Here is a 17,136-nt window from a genome sequence, read left to right on the forward strand (position 1 = left end):
ATCAATAGAAGCTACTAAATCTGCTCCATGGTTTATGCAGCTCCAGGCCTGGGAGATATTATCTAGCATTATCTGGCATTAGCTTTTTGAAACACCCTAGGAAATAGTGCTTCGTGAGGACTTGGAAAGTTATTTGTTCTGGAGTGATGAAAGCAAAACTGAACAGTGTTACTGGAAAAGTTGAAGATGATAAGTCACAAGAGGCTTGACCTCTAGATGCAGCATCAAAAGAAGGAGCCATCCTCCTGATAATCTCACATCTGTGGTTTCTGTTTTCTCTATTTTTCACCTTCATACCCAGATATGTGTAATGTGTACTAATTATATTGGCACAGATCATTTGGACAAGAATAACTTGATAATCAAGATTAGAATTTTGTTAGAAAGGGTTGAGGTATAACTGACATACAACAAGTTGACCATATTTAAAGCGTACAATTTTGAGAACATTTAGTGTGTGTATACATCTGTGAAACCATCACTAACAATCCAGATGACAAATATTTCCAGCACCCCAAAAGTCTCATTGTGTCCCTTTGTAACCTCTTCCTGCCTCACTTCCTTGCCCTCTCCTCCAGGAAATTATCCATTCATTTTCTCTCTCTGTAGAGTACTTAGCAATTATCTAGAATTTTATATAAATATAACTACACAATGTATACATTTTTGTGTCTGACTTCTTTCACCTAGCACAATTACTTTGGAAACTAGATGTAAAATGTTCAATTGGATATTATTTCATATAAGTGGTCAAGCTTGTTCACATAAGAAATGTTGCATTTATATGATATCATACATGATAAACATCAACTGGGAAAGTAATACCTATTTTTTCAGCATAATTATTCATTGTGCCTCAGACTGAAATTTTGATGTAGTGATCAAAACAATTTGCCTTTGAAATTATAAACCAGACCAAGTGATTTGTGATTTTCATGAGCAAGTCTGTATTTAAGGGAACACAAGACATTTGGTAAAAGACTCTCCTCACCAAAATAAGTGGCCAAATAACTGAGAAGATTAAAAGCTAAAGAATGGCTGTTAATAGGTATAGAAGCTAGATGACAACAGATAATAAGCTGAATTTCTCTAAAATAACAAATTATACTATAAGATCACCCCCTCCACACACATACACATACCTGCTCCCTGCCTCCTCTTACACACACACACACACACACACACACACACACACTCATGCATGAAAAAGCAATACATTTTTTTCTTTCAGAAATCGCTTTTAGCCCACATTAGTTCAGCTATTGCTTTAATTTATCCCCACATTAATTTTTCTTATATATCTAAAGAGGATGAAAACTGATAATACTTTAAAAAATCATTGTACTATCCAATTGTTCCTGTAAAAATGCAAACTCTAGGTGAGGTCACAACATCACATCTTATAGCTTTTTAAAAGATTATTTCACAGTAGTGCTGTGATATATACTGAAGAGGCACTCATTATATATTTCCTAAGCAAATAACAAAGCCTTCAGCTCTTTGACAGCATTTTCTCCAATACTGTGTCATCTCATCCCATTATGCTGGATAAACCAATGTTATCACTTCCTTCAAGACATAACACTTTTAATCTGGTTATTTTTGTGTGCGTGAAGTTCATTAGTATATTTTCCTTTTTAATGTGTGCTCCTTTATACATTCATATTTCAATTCCATTCCACATAATGCAGACCTTTTCCTATTATGTTGGTGGATATTTCCAGTTCTTGGTTTCTGACCTAATGTTACCCACATTTAACTAACATGGTCCTAAGAAAGGCCACCTTTTAACCTCACAATCCCATAGGGGCTAGCACCATACACCTTCACAATGGATTAAACCCCCGGATCATTTCCTTGACAAGAATGATACAATGTGTAAATTTTCACATTGTGCCTTCACTAACCACAAACTGCTTTCTTTTATACATGCCAACTCCCACACATCACAAGAATGGAATTCTGTTATCTTGTACTGCCTGGGAATACCCAGGCAGCTGGGGGATTTGTATGGGTTATAGCTCAAGTTGTCTTTTTCTTGTCAAATGTTTTGTCTCATTTTCATGATGTTTTTAAAGATTCTTTCTGTGTATTTTATCTTGGATCTGATAATTTTTCAGAGAATTTTAAAAAATTAAGCCTTTAGTACAGTAACAAGAGAATCCCATTTATCACAAACCTCTGAGGGTATGTATCTGCATGCAAGGTCTCATCTATTTGAGAAATGTTCCAGGATCCTTTGAAATTTTCACATGGAAAATAGCAACAGTAAAATTAACTTTTGATTTCCAGATAAATATGTATGCTGTATTTATCCTAAATAGGATATAAGTGGTGCTGGTTTTCTCCTAGAAGCTTTAATATTAATTTTATTGCAAACAAAGAAATTCAAAGAAAGGAAATTGAAAACTTAATTCTTCCTGGGATTTTTTTTCTTAGAGTGTTCTCAGAGGTTATAGCTAAGAAACAAGCTTAGTGTCCAGAAATGATAACAACAGGGTATAATGTTTAAATATCAGCTAGACCAAGATAATGATATAGCTCGTGTTTTTTTTTTTTTTTTTAATATTTCAAGGGAAACCCTGACTGAGTCTCTTCTACATCAACAACTGCAAAGGCCCTAGGGCATCTTGTTGGGTCTTCCTGTCTCCTCCACACTACAGAGATGGGCTACAGAAGCACCTGCATCCTTCCAGGGTCTTCTCCAAGTACACGAGCCTGCTCTTCAGTATGACATCCTTTTCCATGGTATTAAATAATTCCTTATGTGTATTAAATAATTCCTGATAGAAAAACCGATAAGTCAGTACTGTGTATATAAACTGAATTTCCCAGCTTTGCTTAGAACATGGTGCTCACTAGAGGAATGGAAAGTCAATTTAAAACAATACATAGGGAAAGCAGAAAGAGTAAACAAAATGTGGAAGGGTGCGGCTCGTTCTGACGAGTGACCAGCAGCTTCCTTTGAGCCCTTTAAAGAATACTGTTTTTTTTTTTTTCCAAAAATGTTCTTTCCTATTAATTCTTTGTTTTTTTCACAATCCATTACATATTTATTCTTACATGCTTACAGAAAAGGAACTTCCTGAAAAAACATAATTAAAAGTAAAAATAATGGATAACTTGAATAAAAACTGTCTTAAAGTTATTTTCAAACTAAAAGCATTGACTACTAAGAAACTTCGAGCATAGTTCAAGGATGACAAAATAGAAAATATAAATATTATTAAGATTTCTGATTTTAATTCTTGACCTTAGGATGATCACAACTGTTAGAATAACTTCATTCAGAATTAATTAACTTTTTATATCAGAAATATAGTTGTGTCTTCCTCAGATTATGATTGAAACTCCTCTCTCTTTTAGGAGCCTACCAGGTAGGAAAGGGCTGTAGGGTAATGTTAATTAAGTTTCTCTCCCTGCTGCTTGTACACACATGCTTTTAAACTCATTGCCAAGTGACTTGGTTTCATGATTACTAGGCAGTCTTAAGCAAATTATGTTTATTAAAAATATATTTTTTTATTTTTAATTGACACCTAGTAATTATGCCCATTTATGGTTCCTATTAGTCCTTAATTGGAAAGTAGACCAATTTTGTTTATAAAAATGCTGATAATTCGGTAAAACACAAATACATTGGGGCTTATATTTAAAAATGCAAGAGACCACTGTGTCATTCCTATAGTCTTAATCTCTGAAAAGGGGCACCTTCCTCTCAATTTTAAAATAACCAACTTATATTCATTTCATATCCATATGGATTTTTAATCTACAAATTATACCATTAAACTAGAATCTTGATGCATTGTATGAAATATAAATTGATTTCTTTCATTAAGAGTAACTTAAATTTATAATAGAATAATGTTACAATTTGAAAATATCTTAACATGCTTCATATAGTCAGCACCATCAACACACTGACTGTTGGTCTGTATTATCAGTGTTTTCTAAGTTAAATGTACATTCCATAGAGCAGTACACATCGTACTTTTGTCTTTTCCCTATAGCCCCCAACTTGAGTTATGTACAAAAGTAATGCTTAATACATATGCAATTAATCGAGTTATGTGACTCTGAGAAGTCAGTCATGAGCTGACAAACCTCAGATATAGGGCAGCAGAAATTCATGCTCAATGGAAAGAACATGGAGAATCTTGAAATGAAATCCTTGCTCAGAAACATACTAGCAATGTGACCATGAGCAAATTACTTAGTTTCTCTGAGCTTCAGTTCCATTAACAAAACAAAAATAATATAAATACCTTTGGATTCTGGCAAAGATTAAAAGTATGTGATTTAAAGTGGCTTGTGTGAGGCTGGCTATGGCCCTGACCCTGGATTCATGATACTTTTCCCACTTAACATATGGGGAGAACAAAGGTCATTGCTGATGTTACCCATGCATGGTCACACAGCCATGAGGTGCCAGAGGCAGATTTCAACTCCGGCTTCTTTTGACTTTGGGTGCAGTACTTAACCTTTCCTATATTGCACTTGCTTTTTAGAAAGGTGATTCTCAGGGTGGAAAATGAGTAAGAGGGCAACAAAAATAAAGGCAGAATAACATGGCATGACCCACAGTAAACCCCGTGTTTGTATACAATTGTACATAACTGCTCAACCTGACCACATGTGCTGTAGTCAGACATTTTCTATTCTATTCCATTTTATTTCATGTTTTAAAAATTCTGATTACAGCAGGCTGGGAGATGGGGCCTGGGAGGTGTTGGGGTGAGTGGGACATTCACTAACCTTAGTTGTAGAGCTCCCCACTTTCTGAAGCCTGGTTCTCCTCATGTGGTCATGTAGTTCGCCCTGGGAACTGTCTTGGGAATGCGATGCTCACAAAGACTGGAAAGATGGAAGTTGGTGAGAGCTACTGATGGAGCAACCCAGAATGATTCCTATTCAAATTCAGGAGTTACTGCAGGAAGGAGAAAGCTGTGAGGGAGAGGTGGTTACTAGACTTGTTGACACTGAGGAAAATTCCATCATGTTCAGAAAGCTTAGCTCCTGACCAGGATCATGGAACCACAGAATCAAACTGTACTGACCAAACTAAAATGAATACCTGACCACTTTTTCAAATCCAAGAGGGCTGCTAGAGACAATAAGGAGAAAAGGTGGATTCCAGGTCAAGATCCAGGGCAGGAGGCAGGAGGGGTCTGAGCAACGTAGAGCACCTTAGAAACAGACTGAATTCCTTCACCATCATGAGATATATGTAAATAACATTAAAGTGAACTTCTACTGCATTTGACAACACTGCTCACTGGTATTCATATAAACTTTTCTCCATTCAGGTTAAGTGTATGGTGCGGGGCAGGCTTGTGTTTTCTCCCTTGTTGAAAATATTTTCAGAATTGACCTTTACAAAAACAGGAAAAGCTGCCAGTAAATGTCTCCATGTTGCTACTAGCTTTGGTCCTGCTACTTTTTGGATTTTATATGTAAGTTTAAGATTTTGGGGGGGGATGGGGCATACTGGGAATTGAACCCAGGGGTTCTCTACTACTGAACTATATCCCCAGTTCTTTTTTTTTTTATTATTTTTTTATTAGTTGCTCAAGACAATACAATGATCTTGACATATCATATATTTGATTCAAATGGGGTATGAATTCTTATTTTTCCACGTGTACAGATTGCAGGATCACATTGGTTATACAGCCACGTTTATACATATAGCCATACCAGTGTCTGTTGTATTCTGCTGCCCTTATTGTTATTATTATTTTTAATTTCGAGATAGGGTCTTGCTAGATTGCTGTGTGTGGCTTGAAACTTGTGATTTTCCTGCGTTAGCCTCTGGAGTGGCTGGGATTAGAGGTGTAAGCCACCACACTCATCTAAGAGTCTTTTAAAAGCTTGTTATGATTCACAAAAGTGATTTGACACTTTGCTAATGGGTTCAGACCCATGTTTTCAAAAATTCCTAATTAGGTGACTGTTATAGTCCCCGTGAGAGGTGATGACAGGTGTAACTAAAAAGGTAGCAGAGAAAATGAGATAAATAGATGTGACAATTATTTGAGAAGTAGACTCAACTCATCTTTAAGTTTTTTGAAGGGAACAGAGAGTGAGGAGGTTCCCAGATTGGGTAGCCTGTTACCATTCATGCAGTAGGGAGCACTGAAGGAAAAGCAATTTTGATGGAGAATGGCTTCTACTTTGAGAATGCTGAGTGTGTGAGGCTCAGAGACATCTAGATGGATGTGTCTAGTGAGCACAAGTGTGAGTTGAGGATGAGGGGAGAAATCTGAGCTGCAGGTACAGATTCTTCAGCTGAGTTGATGGTAGTTGAAGTCAGGGTGATGGATGAGTACCTTGGAGAGAAGTGGGGAGGGTGGGTCAAAAGTGGAACCCTGAGAATGAGTCTCAGGAAAGGCAGAAGGAGAAGGAGGAGAGCAGACAGAGAGACCCCCCAAAAGGTAGAAGGTAAAAGAGAAGAGCCTCGTAAAAATGCTGTAGCTACCAGTGCTCATGATAGCATGCCCTGGGACGCAGCAGGGTGTGGATGGAGGAAGGTGAGGGGAAGTGATGTAGAAAGGAGCAGGAGTGGGAGGTTGTCCCAAGACTAGGCAGGTCTACCTCTGCAGGCAGGTTTCTTCCTCTGTAAAATAAGAGGGTTGAGCTAAATGGTTTCTAAAGTGTTTAATTGGGAACAAAGAGGAGATGGACGGAGAATATGGGAAGACAAGAAAATTCCCCATTCATTCGTTTATTCAACCAACATTGACTGAGCTCCTATGATGTTCAGCTACTGTTTTAATCACAGGGGCATACTGATGAATCAGATGGATTATGAAAGCAGTCACTGTAGCAGGGGAAGATGGCCAGAAACAAATAAATAACTTATAAGCACTATGAAAACCAAAACAGGCAATGGGGGAAATAGTAATTTGGGACAGTCTTTCAGTATCTATGTGAAGTTGGATGAAGCGAGGATGTTCTAACATGTGGCTTACTGGAAAGAGGGACTGCAAGTGCTAATGTCTGTACCAGAGTGACGTGGTAATTCTGAGAAATAGTAGGAAGGGCAAAATCAGGTACAGCCATGCAAGGAGAGAGTTATATATGATGAGCTATTAGTGGAAGCCAGACCGGCTTGGGCCTTATTGGTGGTGATAAGAGCTTTGGAATTCTTTGCAATTGGGAAGCTGTTGGAGGACTTTGAACAGCTTGAATGGCTTGAGCTGAATTATATGTATTTTTACATACTTTTTATATAAACTGAATCCAGGGGCACTTTACCACTGAGCTACAGTCCCAGTCTGTGTGTGTGTGTGTGTGTGTGTGTGTGTGTGTCACTGGAGATTGAATCCAGTGGTGTCTAACCACTGCGACATGCCCCCCAGCCCTTTTTATCTAGTTAGTTTTTTTTATTTTGAGACAGTGTTGCACTAGGTGACTTAGTGCATCACTAAGTTGCTTACTGCCTCAAGCTTGCAATCCTCCTGCCTCAGCCTCCCGAGTCACTGGGATTACAGGCATGAAACACAACACTGGGCTCCTCAGTCCTTCTTATTTTATTTTATTTTTTTGAGACAGGATCTTGCTAAGTTGCTGCAGGTCTCAATAAGTTGCTGAGGTTGGCCTCAAACTTGCAATCCTCCTGCCTCAGCCTCCCAAGCCACTGGAATTAGAGGTGTGCACCACCATTCCAGTGTGGTTTGTATTTTTGAAAGTTTACTTTGGTAGCAGTGTAGACCATAGTAAAAAATAAAATAGGGAATCTTGGTAGGTATCAATGGTTTCAGTAATCCAGGTGGGGGAAGATGAGGGTTGACTCATCTCACCTTCCCATTATTATAATGAAATACTCAAGGTAATTAACTTGTAAAGAGAAAAGGTTCAGGGGCTGAGGATGTGGCTCAGTGAGAGAATGCTTGCCTGGCATGTGTGAAGCCTTGGGGTTGATTCCCAGCATTGAGATAGATAGATAGATAGATAGATAGATAGATAGATAGATAGATAGATAGATAGATAGATAGATGGATGGATGATAGATAGATAGATGAAAGAGGCAGGGGGAGGAAAAGGTTTATTGTGACTTATGATTCTGAAGTTTCTAGTTGAAGATAAAGTGGCCCTGTTGCTTTGGGTCTCTGGTGAGAGTGAGACACCTTGGTGGGAGCACATAATGAAACAACAATGCTCTCCTCTTAAACCAGGGAGCAGAGTAAATTAACAGAAAGAGGAAGAAACTAGGGTCTCACTATTCCCTCATTGGGTACACCTTCAGTGACATAAGGACCTCCCACCAGACCCCAACTTTTAAAGGTTCTACCACTTACCAATAGCACTACCCCAGAGAACAAGCCTTTACCACATGGATAGTTGTGTGACACTTATTGAAACCATAGTAGAGGTAGTACTAACTACCTTAACTGAGCACCTACTATAGCCAGTCCTAATGCCAAATACTTTATATGTATTAACATCATTTCTACAACCAGTCCTGTGAGGTAGGTGCCCTTGTTACATTTATTTTACATAGGAGGAAATTGACACAGAGAGGTAAAATAATTCAGCCAGAATTACTTAGGTAGTAAGTGTTAGAGCTACAATTCAGACCTAAGAATTCTGCCTCAAGAGCTTACCTATTTAATATCTGTGCTAGATAAAATCAGGATATATTCTGAAGATGACAAACTTTGATGTACTCAATTAGGGTTTGAAAGAAAGGATCAGAATTAAGGAAGACTCCTAAGGCATCTGTGTGACATTTACTAAAATGGAGAAGACTGGGCAAGAGAGCAGAGATAAAAAACAAAATTCTGCTTAGAGGGCTAGGGATGTAGCTCAGTGGTAGAGCACTTGCCTAGCATGTGCAAGGTCCTGGGTTCGATTCTCGTATTCCCAGTACTGGAAAGAAAAAAAATCTGCTTAGGACATATTAAGTTCAAGATGCCACTTAGCCACATAGAGACCTTAGCAGGCACTCCAAGCTCTTTAATACCTGAAAATAGGCAGCTCTGTTTGAATATAAGGTGGAAACAATGCAGCATTATATTAGGGAACTATTCTGTTGGGATCGATGTCTATCAGCCTTTTCACATGTTCTTAGTTAAATGTCATTTCCATTTGGGGAACTGAGTGGAATGATTTGCTAACATGACAATAGCCAAGTATTTAAATCAGCCAGAATCTCACTTTTATCAGTAGTCAGAGCAAATTTTTGAAAGCTCCCAGAATCTTGTCATTTTAGATCTGATGCAGGAGCACCACATACCTGTAACCCTTAACTATCTAGAATTTCAGAGGCCAAATTCTCTCAGCTTAGAGAATTAAAACTAACTTTGATGTTTCCTCCGTGCCTGTAGGTCACCGAACATTGCTTGCATAACACAGGATTACACAACCCCAAACCTGCACAGACTTACAAAATACTGTCCCCTTGTCCCCACTGACCCTGACTTCAGTATTTGACTTTTTACTTCATCTGACCTCAGATAATACAGCTCTTTTGGGCAGGCTTTCAACTTAAGATTCATTCTCTTCTTCTTGCCTGATCAAACCTGCCCTGGTACTAACTGCACACAGCTGGAGGTCTACTGAGTACTTTGTGCAAGATACTGTGCTGGAAATGCTCTCTTGATTAGCACGGTGGCTCCACAGGTGAATATGTTTTTAGCACTCTTTATACATATAGATATTTCAATTTGCAAAAAATCTTAATATTTTATAAAAGGATATTTCTGGCATCAGAGAATTAATCTACCCATTTGGACCTTATTTTCCTGAACTCTTTGCTGCTCTCCTTTTTTGAAATATTCTCCACTACCTTTAAGTGAATCTTTTTTTTTTTTTTTTTTGGTATCAGGGATTGAACCCAGGGGTGTTTTACCACTGAACTACCTCCCCAGTTCATTTTATTTTTTTAATTTTGAAACAGGGGTCTAGCCATGTTACTTATTAAATTGCTGAAACTGGCCTTCAACCTGCTATCCGTCTGCCTCAGCCTCCAGAGTTACTGCAATTACAGGCATGCGCCACTTTACCTGGCTTCTCCACCATATTTAAAGGCATGACCCTGGTTCTCCTCTTGCTTCTCCCGGTGACCTCCTCTGTCTTTCCCTCGTTTCCCTAATCGCCAATATCCTCAGTTACCTGTTCCTCAAGACTCTCATCACTCTCCTCCTTTTCTGCATGTTCTATCAAGCAACTGTATCTACACCTACATTTTTCCATATATTTTTCACTGCAGATGACTCTAGGATGGAGTTTCAAATGACTGATGTTTGTTTTGCTCAGATGCCTACCTAGAGATTCAATCTCAAAATGTCTTAAAATAAACCTGTTGCCGTTGCTAAGTAACCTTTCTGGTGGTTTTTCTGTTTCCCGAAAATGGCATTATTTTATAAGAATTTAATCCTGAAAACATTGAAGTAGCCTGTACATCTTTTTTATCTACACTTCTTGCTAATCTTTTGACCTTTTTTTAAACAATTAACTTAATGTTCTATCTCTTACCCCCAATCTGTGCTTTTCCCCCCATTTTCCCCTATTACCCATTAGCCAGGTCTTCATTCTCTTACACTGACCAATTAAAATTCCCCAAGGAAGCTCACTTAAATCCACTTCTATACTGCTACTAAAAAATTCTTCCTAAGCCTGGGTTTCTCTTCTACTCAAAAATCCTTCAGTACTTCTCATTTACATAAAGAAATAAAGCTAACTGACAACACAGCAGCATTCAAGGCACTTGAATGCGCTAAATCCAATCTACCTCTCCAAGTTTTCATAATATCATTCTCTTTCCAGTAAGCCGTGACCAATCAAACTCACCCACTTGCTGTTTCCTAAAACTTTTCTGTTTTCCTCCCCCACTTCTGCTTATACTACTCACCTGGATTAGCTACTCCAATCAAAACCCTACCCACCCCCAAGGTCCAATCAAATTCAAGTCAGAGTAGCCAGAATGAGGGAAAAGGACTTTTGCAAGAGATTGGGTAACTCTACATGTACTTTGCATACCCTAAAATACTTAGTGGGGTGAGTCAAGAGAACTAGGTTTGCAATCAGTATTTGGGGAAATGCCATTTAAATGTAGATATACCTCCTTTTACATCTCCAGCTGAGTGTTAACATTTCTTTTTTAGAATTTTTTACCTGTTAAAATTATGTTTAATTCATGAATACATTTTCATCATAAAGAAGAAATCAAATATTTTATGAAAAGCTAAAGAACTTGAGCATCTCCAGTTCAATTCTCTATGGAGAGAATCGTTCTCAGCTATGTCATGTACATCTTTCCATACCTTTCTCTGAGCATTTGAGCTCCTATATAAATAAGTAGTTGCATGCACAAATTATGAATTAGCATGTACCTTGTGAGAAGAACACTGAATTCCAAATTTAAAGCCAATTTACATATGGGTACAAAATATTTATAATCACCATCATTCTTTTAAAACATTTTAATTATGTAGATTCTTCTTAAAAATATGAAATTAAAGAGCACTTATTCTGCCACATAATTTTGTGTTTCAGGCAAGTTTTTTAATTCTTAAACCACGAGGCACCTGCTGGTATCATCTTTATAGAAGTAAGGTGTGTATCTAGGGTCACACTCTCAGTTAATGAGCAGAAGATCTGGGATTCTTATCTAGGAAGGCTGGCTCCAAAGCTTATAATCTTAAATGTGTGGCTCTGCTGTCCATTATCCTATCCACTCAGACAGGCTACTTACCTGTGACTATTTCTGTGGCTTCTGCCCAAATCTTCATGGCCTCTCTGCCATGGTGGGGTAGTCGCTCCATCCCTGGGCTCTGATCTTCCTCACTGCTTAGGCACTTCTGATGATGGGAGGTGGTGCTTATCTGAGTCCTCAGCTGAACTAAATTGAGAGGGAGAAGAGCCTGAATTGAGACAAGTATTTGTTGATAGCCATCCTTCCCAATAAGTGTAAGCTCTCTGAGAGCTAGGACCATGCATCTTTTGTCCATCACATCTCCCAGACCTAGCACATGGTAAGCAGGCAACAGGTTCACGTGGAAATGAATTGCCACAGGTGACAACTGAGTTTTTGAGTTAGACTTTTCCCCATCCATCCCAACAATTAAGGGGTATTTGTGGAAGTCACAGAGGGAAGGAAGGACTGCAGAGAAAAAGCTAAACTGACTTGTTTTTCTCTTTTTCTTCCTCCTCCTCTCCTTTTCCTCCCCCTCCTCCACTTCCTCCTCCTTTTTTTTTTTGGCAGTACTGGAGATTGAACCTAGCGGTACTCTAATGCTAAGTTAAATGCCCAGCCCTTTTAAATTTTCAAGACAGGGTCTCACTAAGTTGCACAGGCTGGCTTTGAACTTGTGTTACATCCTCCTACCTCAGTCTCCCTGCTAGGATTACAGGCATATATTACCAGAACTAGCTTCTCTGTGAATAGTTTCATTAAGACTATCACCACACTGAGATTGTTGGTGATGTTTTTGGTACCTTCATGACAGGCTGAGCAACTTGAGAACAACAGTCATCTGCTTCCTTAAATTTCTGTCCCCCAGATTGACCAAGGATTTCTAGGCAGTAGGCAGGCTCGTTGAATGGGTCAATAAATGACTCCTGTTGATAAAGTTACTGAAAAGCTGATGAGTCAGGAAAAGGGGAAGATATTAATGACTGATCATCCAAGGAGCTAGTAAACAACTGGTTTCAAGGTTGATTGACCAAATCTTCCTGCCACCCAGACCTTGATATTGTCAAACATTGCTTGTATCAAATGTCTAGAGTCTATATCCCTAGTGAGAGAAGATGTCCTCACAGTTTCTCAATAAGTAATAATATAAGCTGGTTAACTACAAAAGTTATCCTTACTGTCCAGAAGCAATTTTGAGTAATTTAAATTATATTAAAAACATTATTTTACTGATTATCTAACACCTTTTCAGAGATGGAAACTTATTCCACCTTTAACACACATTTTAAATACTAATTTTCATCAATTTTAATTTTATCATATGCTGTAATGTAGAGTCAGTTCCTAAATGTTAAACACCCAAGGCCACCATTTGCTATTTTAAGAAGTAAATTTAAGTTACTTCCAAACTTGTTCTTCCTCTTTGTTTTCTATCTATCTACATTGGCTAAATAACTCAAGCCAAAACATGATTTCTTTCTCTTTTTTTTAAGAGAGAGAGAAAGAGAGAGGGAGAGAATTTCAATATTTATTTTTCAGTTTTTGGCAGACACAACATCTTTGTTTGTATGTGGTGCTGAGGATCAAACCTGGGCCACACGCATGCCAGGCGAGCGTGCTACTGCTTGAGCCACATCCCCAGCCCCCAAAACATGATTTCTTGGCTTGTCCCTTGTCCCCTACATATACAGTTGTCCCTCTGTATTCATTAGAGAGTTGGTTATAAGACCTCCCTCTGATAATAAGATTCTGATATGCCTAAGTCCTGTATACAAAATAGTGTAGCATTTGCATATAACCTGTGCACATCCTCCACGTACTTTAAATCATTTCTAAATTACTGATAATACCTAATTCAATGTGGGTGCTATGAAAAGTGGTTGTACTGTATTGCTTAGGCAACAATGCAAAAGGAAAATGTCAGTATATGTTCTGTACAGTTGCAATTTTTTTTCCAAACATTTTTGATCTGCCGTTGGTTGAATCCTCAGATGCAGAATAGGCAGGTGAGAATTCCTGGTGGTTCTAGTTTCTTATGATCCTTTGCATCTGTTCACCTCCTGTATCCTCATGTGACCCCCTTATTTCAAGCAGGATTTTACTGTCTTTTTTCAGTAAATTCCTGCTTCATCACCCAGCCCCCAGCAATGTCACCAGAATGGTCTCTTAAAAACACAAATCTCAGGGGCCATGGTGCACGCCTATAATCCCAGCTATGTGAGAGACTGAGGCAGGAGGATGTTCAAGTTCAAGGTCAGCCTGGGATTCAGTAAGACCTGCCTCAAAATAAAATAAAAAGGTCTGGGGATGTAGCTCAGTGGTACAGCACCCCTAGTTTCAATCTCTAGTATTACACACACACACACACACAGAGCCATAGATCTTATGATATGTCTTAACCGTTACCGGAGCTCCTGTAACTTGGAATGCCTTCGGATTCGTTTCTCCCATCCTCTCTGTCAGGCAGGCTCTCCTGCATTAACCCTGATTGACTTAACATTTCTCCTGTTTTGTCTAGGACAATTCCATTCTAACTTGTTAGCTCAGCATATTTATTGACAGCAACCCTTTGGTCATTCTCAAAAATTCCCAGTGTGTTAGTTGCTACGACTGCCATAACAAAATGCCACAGAGTATGTGGTTTAAACAACAGAACACTATTTTCTCATAGCTCTGGAGCTGTAAGTTCAAGGAAAAGATGGACAAATTTATTTTCTTTTGAGGCCTCTCTCCCTGGGTTACAGATGGCCTGGCCATCTTCTTGCTACATCCTCACATTGCCTCTCATGTTCCTTCCTTTTATGGAGAAACCAGTAATAATGGATGAGGGTCCTAACCTAATGGTCTAATTTTAACGTAATTACCTCTTTTTTTTTTAAAGAGAGGGAGGGAGAGAGAGAGTTTTTTTTTTTAATATTTATTTTTCAGTTCTTGGCGGACACAACATCTTTGTTTGTATGTGGTGCTGAGGATCGAACCCGGGCCGCATGCATGCCAGGCAAGCACGCTACCACTTGAGCCACATCCCCAGCCCTGTAATTACCTCTTTACAGGCACAGGCAGTTTTTCCTCATGATCCACTGCAGAACTAGTTGTGGGACCTCCAACTGATACTAAATCTTAGGATGCCCAAGTCCTATATGTGAAATGATATAGTATTTGCATATAACCTACACATACCCTTCTGCAATAATTTAAATCATCTGTAGATGACTTATGATACCTAACACAATGTGAATGTTATGTGAATAGTCATTATATTGTGAAGGGAATAATGATAAGAAAAATGCCTGCATATGTTCAGTATCAGTACAATTTTCTTTTTGAATATTTTTGATCCCTGGTTGGTTGTATCCGTAGATATGGAACCCACAGATATTGAGGGATGGCCATATATTAACATATAATAATTCATTAAATCTAAACTATTGCTTACAAGATTCACACAACATCAAAACATTACTGGGGCAAAATCTTGCTCACAGAAGTAAGGATAATTGCCTTATTCTTCAAACACTGTGATTTTTATCAATGATATGATTAGGTGCTTTTAAAAAGGTTACAATTGGGGAGAAAAACAAACACTAGGCTTAACTATTTAAAACAACTATGTAAACCTACATTTTATGTGACTTAATCAATCCGTTTATTTAATCAAATAACTGTAAATTATTATTTTTTTTTGCTTTGAATTAGATCTTCATTTTTTCTTCCTGAAAGAAGAGAATATGGAATTGTTACACTCAACAGACTGCAACAAAAAGCTGATCCATCTCTCTTATCCCTCATGGAAGGGAAAAGAGAAAACTGAAACTGGTTATTACACAAAATCAAGTTCACTATTGTAAAATAAAGAGTGTTTTCTATCATCTTGCTCTCTTTCCTTCAAAAGTAATAAATATTATTTTCCTTTTATGCAACTATATCACTGTTATGCCACTCTTGCCTTTATCTTTATACAACAACAGAATGCTACATTTCATTGTATTTAGTGTTTCAAATTACTTTTAAAGAACATCTATTCTGGGGCTGGGGATGTGGCTCAAGCAGTAGCGCGCTTACCTGGCATGCCTGCGGCCCGGGTTTGATCCTCAGCACCACATACAAACAAAGATGTTGTGTCCGCCGAAAACTAAAAAATAAATATTAAAATTCTCTCTCTCTCTCTCTCTCTCTTTAAAAAAAAAAAAGAAAGAACATCTATTCTCACTTAACTGCAACAAGAGGATTCTTTTAAGTATTAAAGTGTTTATTTTATTTTATTTTTGGTGCTGGGATTGAACCCAAGTCCTCATGCATGCTAGCCATGTGCTCTACTACTGAGCTACACAGACAGCCCAACATGTTTATTCTTAGCTCATCAATAATAGGTAATGAAAGACTATTTGGAAGTCCTTTCAGCTAACCATGGCACATAGACAAATAAGGGGAGGGAACTGGCATACAGAGATATATGTTTTACCTTCAGTGACCCAACTGACTTTGATACAGTGCTTTGATATCACACTGGATTTAAAAAAATCAATATTACAGGTTCCATTGATTGGGGAAATGGATAGGAGTAAGGAGGCTACATGTCTTAAAATGATGAAGAATTTTTTGGGTAGAAATTATTTTAAATGATTGCTAAGGGAGAAGAAAAGAAAGAAATTTTATTATAGAAGTCTTCTTTCAAAATAGCTTATTAAAAAGAACTTGTTTTAAACTGCAAATATTGAAAAACATACATTTAAAAGGAAGATTGCAACTTAATGAGACCATGTCCAAAATAAAATTTAAAGGAAGACTGAGGGATGTAACTTGATAGTAGAAAGCTTGCCTAACATAAACGAGGCCCTGGGTTCAATCCCTAGGGGGGAGAGAGAGAGAGAGAGAGAGAAGAAGAAGAAGAAGAAGAAGAGGAGGAGGAGGAGGAGGAGGAGAGGAGAGGAGGGGAGGAGGAGGAGGAAGAGGAGAAGGGAGAGGAGGAGAAGGGGGAGGAGGAAGAGGAGGAAGGGAAGAGAAAAAGAAAAAAGATTGAATCACTTTTAATAATCAGTTCCATTATTAATTTCTATGACTTGTTAAATTACTTAAAAATATATAAAGTCTAAGTATTTACACTTCTTACTTTGTTTCTCCTAAAAAACCTAGTACATTCTCTAGTTCTACCCTATCAATGAAAAGTTGTTTCATTGATATTAGAAAGATCATCAAAACTAGGTAAAAGTTAAGCACAGAAAATAGTATTTTCTTTTAATTCTTGCCTTTATGTTGTATTTGGTGGAAGATAGAACCTCTTTCTTATATGTTTGGTAGTCATACTGCTGGGCTCAGGGAGTTAAATTCAAAATTATCACCATGTTGATCCCATTATAAAGAATTTGGCTGACAGAATGAAGGGAGCTGAACAGACAGTACTGAAGAATCCCAATGCAGCAAACGAACTTGAAGTGTGTTTTATTCTATCTTGCATTTTTCTGGAATCTCCTCTTTATCTAGAATTCACATTTTTT

The 17,136-nt window shown here is 38.0% G+C and overlaps 2 long non-coding RNA genes across 3 annotated transcripts; one reads left to right on the plus strand and one right to left on the minus strand.

Moving 5' to 3' along the window:
- Window positions 1-4,758: 4,758 nt before the first annotated feature.
- Window positions 4,759-12,580, minus strand: LOC125620218. The gene is made up of 3 exons (XR_007351811.1): window positions 12,445-12,580; window positions 11,702-11,848; window positions 4,759-4,947 (listed from the first exon to the last, which is right to left on the minus strand). It is a non-coding gene; the product is annotated as an uncharacterized LOC125620218 (long non-coding RNA).
- Window positions 9,325-15,566, plus strand: LOC107156557. 2 transcript variants are annotated; one of them, XR_001505376.2, is made up of 3 exons: window positions 9,474-9,627; window positions 11,503-11,562; window positions 15,338-15,566. It is a non-coding gene; the product is annotated as an uncharacterized LOC107156557 (long non-coding RNA). The 2 variants fall into 2 exon arrangements; XR_007351810.1 differs by lacking the exon at window positions 11,503-11,562 and having other exon boundaries at window positions 9,325-9,627.
- Window positions 15,567-17,136: the final 1,570 nt, after the last annotated feature.

This window comes from Marmota marmota, unplaced genomic scaffold (genome assembly GCF_001458135.2).
Source record: "Marmota marmota marmota unplaced genomic scaffold, marMar, whole genome shotgun sequence".
Classification (NCBI taxonomy): domain Eukaryota; kingdom Metazoa; phylum Chordata; class Mammalia; order Rodentia; family Sciuridae; genus Marmota; species Marmota marmota.